General features: G+C 38.5%; 1 pseudogene; it reads left to right on the forward strand.

The window, feature by feature from the left end:
- The first annotated feature begins 421 nt into the window (after window positions 1-421).
- LOC129553705 (olfactory receptor 4P4-like) lies at window positions 422-1,401 on the forward strand (annotated as a pseudogene).
- Window positions 1,402-5,134: the final 3,733 nt, after the last annotated feature.

Consider the following 5,134-nt stretch of genomic DNA (forward strand, 5'->3'; position numbering starts at 1 on the left):
GAAGCTGGAATTATGTTCATTAAACATAGTTTCATGATATTAGTGTGCTTTAATTAATTTTTATTGCACTAGAGTTGATTTACAATGTTGTGTTTACTTTCTGCTGTACAGCAAAGTGAATCAGTTATACACATAGATATATCCATTCTTCTTTTAGATTCTTTTCCCAATGGGTCATTAAAGAGTATTGAGCAGAGTTCCCTGTGTTATAGAGCAGGTCCTTGTTAGTATCCATTTTGTTTATAGCAGGGTGTTTATGTCAATTTTAGTCTCTCAGTTTATCTCTCCCTCTTCTCCCCTTGGTAACCATAAGTTCTTTTTATCTACATGTAAAGCTCTGTTTTCATTTTCGCGAATAACAGAAGAAGCAGACATTAGTGCTGTCACAGGTTTTCTCCATGAATATTTCTGATGTCAGCTTATGCACTATGTCCTTTCAGGGTACTGTCATGCCTTTTTACTGCACTGGGCCGTGGGAAATAGAAATAACGTCACTGTGTTTATTCTCTTGGGACTATCTCAAAATAAGAACGCTGAAATCTTCTGCTTTGTCTTATTTTTGTTTTGCTACATTGCTATTTGGATGGGAAATGTGCTCATAATGATTTCTATTATATGCAGTCCTCTCATTGACCAACCCATGTATTTCTTCCTTAATTACCTCTCACTCTCTGACCTTTGCTACACATCGACGGTGACACCCAAACTAATGACCGATTTACTGGCAGAAGGGAAGACCATTTCCTATACGAACTGCATGACACAGCTTTTTATCCTTCAATTCCTTGGAGGCATTGAGATCTTTATCCTCACAGGGATGGCCCATGACCACTACGTGGCCATCTGCAGGCCCCTGCACTACCCCGTCGTCACGAGCAGGCAGAGGTGTAACGCCATCATCACAGCCTGCTGTGCTGGGGACTTGGACACTCTGCCAGTCAGTTCCTCCTCACCGTCTTCCTACCCTTCTGTGGCCCCAGCGAGACTGATCACTGCTTCTGTGACGTGTACCCTTTGCAAAAACTGGCCTGCATGGATACATACAGGATTGGTCTCCTGGTAGTTGTTAATTCAGGTCTGATTGCTTCGGTGACTTTTGTGATTTTGATGGCTTCTTATTTTCTGATATTACACACAGTCAGGGATTACCCTGCAGAGAGCCACGCCAAAGCTCTTTCCACTTGCAGTTCTCACATCACCGTTGTGGTCCTATTCTTTGTGCCTGACCTCTTCATCTACATTAGACCAGCTGAAACTTTTCCAGAAGACAAACTGTTTGCTGTTTTCTACACCATCATTGCTCCCATGTTCAACCCTCTGATCTATACATTGAGAAACTTGGAGATGAAGAATGCTGTGAAGAAAGTGTGGTATCATCAATTTCTTAAGAAAGGGCAGTAACATGCATGAAAAAAATATTTCAGAAAGTCACTTTAGGGATAGAAATATCATGAGCCCTGAAAACAGTATGTATGGGATGATGTACAAGGAGTTTACAATGATTGCAAAAGCTGGCTACAGAATCTTCAGCATTTTCTCAGGTCTCTCCTGGTTGGGAAATTTAATTTTTTTCATGTTTATTTTTCCTCTTTTCTCTTCTCATACATGTCTCAAGAATTCCTTAATTTGACATTGTATTTTGACTGTGCAATAAAATATATTTCTTCATATATATATATATATGAAAGTTTTTTTTTTCTTTTGAAATGCTTAATTTTATAGAAAATGGTAGGTGGAGAATAGTGGGAAGTGGATGTATTGATAAGTTTTATTCAAATTTACTAGATTTGAGTAAAATAATTATGACAGTTCTTAAAGTGAAAGTGTTAGTTAGTCATGTCCAACTCTTTGCAACCTCATAGACTGTAACCTGCCATATTCCTCTGTCCATGAAATTCTCCAGGCCAGAATACTGGAGTGGGCAACCATTCCCTTCTCCAGGGGATACTTTCCACCCAGAGATCTAACATGGACCTCCCATTTTGTGCAGATTCTTTACCATCTGAGCTAACAGGCAAGCCCTCTTAAAATATCGGACCAATATTAAATAGGCATCCTTAATTACTGAAACATAAATTCTCTAGTAGCATATAGCCAATTCTCTAGTTCTCTCCTTTGGATTGCCAATCTTATTCTAGGGTGCTCTTAAGGACATAAACGAATAGGAAGTCATCTAGTAGAGGACAAATATTGTGAGATTTTACTTCCATCTTCTCAGAGGAGAGCATTTAAAGGCAGATTTTTGTTGAAGCTAATAGGTACATTAGTGTAACATTTAACTCCTTTGGCTAATTAGACTTTATTACCACTCTTCTACATTAAATTTGAATCTCCTTATAAAAAACAATAACATTTCTATATTTTTGCCAAACAAGATGCTTCTACAAAGATAGTCTCCCTCTTTCTCTCCCAAAAGGAAATGCAAATCCTAAACCTTCTGGACAATGGTAGTCTCTCTTCTAGTTCAGGTTGCAATCTTTCTTGAATAATCTGTCACAAGAGATTGTAAAATTAATACTCAAAACTTAAAAAAGAAAAAGAAAGTATGTAGTTAAATGGATAAAAAATATACAATGCCAAGTTAGTCTTTGTTTCTGTGATTGGGATCAGGACTTTAGATATACTTAAGATGGCTAATCTAAGTTCCGTGATGTCTGGGGTCGCAGCTTAGATAATTCAAAAGTTGGGAGGGAGCTAGAACAGGGGATATATGTATTCCTATGGATGATTCACGTTGAGGTTTGACAGAAAACAGCAAAATTCTGCAAAGCAATTATCCTTCAATAAAAAATAAACCAATACAATAATGTAATTAGCCTTCAATTAAAATCAATAAATTAAAAAAAAATTAACTGGAAGCTGAAATCTTTTAACACCTTGAATTGCATACCTGGAAGTTGAGGTTGGCTGTGAGCTGGGACCTCAGCTGAGCTGCTGGCCATAAAACTCTGCATGTGTCCTGTATGTGTGGATTTTCAATGGACTAGTTTGGGCTTCTGTATAATATGGAAGCTGTGAAAAAATATATCTCATTTTCACACTTTCTATGCTATGCTTTCTAAATAGTTAAATGTCCAGTGAAACTATTAGCAAATGCCATGTTTAGGAACAGTCCTACACATCTAGACATCTCATTGTCTATTACAAACTAGACAATCAAATGCATTGGCTGAGGTTTTGACTACTGAGATGAATTTCTTCACCATTATCTTTTTGGAAATATTCATGTTTGAGGCTGTGATGCTATAACATTCCATGTTGAGTCAGTGCCAGATTTTCTGGTAGAACTAAATGCAAACAGATGCAATCATGTGTTTCCTCACCATAAGATCACAGTTATTGACTGAGGGAAAAGAGACAATTTGGCACGGGTTTCAAGAACATTTCTTAAATGTACGAGACATGTTTAAACCTAACCTCTTAGATGTCATTCTCACTTGATGGCAATCACTGAGCTGCTTCATGGCGGTAAATTTACCTCTTTGTGTTTCACTTCAGTCCAGTCGCTCATTTGTGTCCAACTCTTTGCAACCCCATGGACTCCCTGTCCATCACCAGCTCCCAGAGATTGCTCAAACTCATGCTCATCAAGTCGGTGATGCCAGTCAACCATCTCATCCTCTGTGGTCACCTTATCCTGCTACCTTCAATCTTTCCCAGCATCAGGGTCTTTTCCAATGAGTCAGTTCTTCGCATCAGGTGGCCAAAGTATTGGAGTTTCAGCTTCAATGTCTGTCCTTCCAAAGAATATTCAGGAATGATTTCCTTTAGGATTGACTGGTTTGATCTTCTTGTAGTCCAAGGGACTCTCAAGAGTCTTCTCCAACACTACAGTTCAAAAATATCAATTCTTTGGCACATAGCTTTCTTTATGGTCCAACTCTCACATCCGTACGTGACTACTGGAAAAAGCATAGCTTTGACTAGATGGACCTTTGTTGACAAAGTAATGTCTCTGCTTTTCAATATGCTGTCTAGGTTGGTCATAGCTTTTCTTTCAATTTCATGGCTGCAGTCACTATCTGCAGTGATTTTGGAGCTCAAAGAAATAAAGCCTCTCACTGTTTCTATTGTTTTCCCATGTATTTGCCATGAAGTGATGGGACTGGATGCCATGATCATAGTTTTTTGAATGTTGAGTTTTAAGCCAACTTTTTCACTCTCATCTTTCACTTTCATCAAGAGGCTGTTTAGTTCTTCACTTTCTGCCATAAAAGTGGTGTTATTTGCATATCTGAGGTTATTGGTATTTCTTCCCAGCAATCTTGATTCCAGCTTGTGTTTCATCCAGCCTGATTTTTTGCATGATGTACTGTGCATGTAAGTTAAATAAGCAGGGTTACAGGCTTGGCATACTCCTGTCCCTATTTGGAACCAGTCTGTTGTTTCATGTCTGGTTCTAACTGTTGCTTCTTGACCCGAATACAAATTTCTCAGGAGGCAGGTCAGGTAGTCTGGTATTCCCATCTCTTTCAGAATTTTCCAGAGTTTGTTGTGATCCACACAGTCAAAGGTTTTGGAGTAGTCAATAAAGCAAAAGTAGATGTTTTTCTAGAACTCTCTTGCTTTTCCAATAATCAAGTGGATGTTGGCAATTTGATCTCTGGTTCCTCTGCCTTGTCTAAATCCAACTTGAACATCTGGAAGCTCACGATTCATGTACTGTTAAAGCCTGACTTGGAGAATTTTGAGCATTACTTCACTAGCGTGTGAGATGAGTGCAATTGTGGGGTAGTTTGAACATTCTTTGCCATTGTCTTTCTTTGGGATTTGAATGAAAACTGACCTTTTCCAGTCCTGTGGCCACTGCTGAGGTTTCCAAATTTGCTGGCGTATGAGTTTTTCACTTGGGAGTGTCTATACTCCTTTGCCTCAGAGACCCTAATGCTTAGACATTAACATGAGCTTTTGTTCAAATTACTGAATCTGAAGCAGGAGGTACAGTTGAAGTCATCATCTAAGTAATTTATGAACGTCCATTGTCAGTGTTCAAGGTATATCTATGCACAAGCTAAACAAGTAATCTGAGAACTCCTTGTAACAGCAATTAATGCCCCCTGTTGTTTATTTTTGTTTTTGTTGTTGCTATTATGGTGACCTTAATATATGCATGTCCATCAGAGATATGCTGATA

This window comes from Moschus berezovskii, chromosome 14, assembly GCF_049115385.1.
Source record: "Moschus berezovskii isolate FMDL1 chromosome 14, NW_MosBer_1.0, whole genome shotgun sequence".
NCBI lineage: Eukaryota > Metazoa > Chordata > Mammalia > Artiodactyla > Moschidae > Moschus > Moschus berezovskii.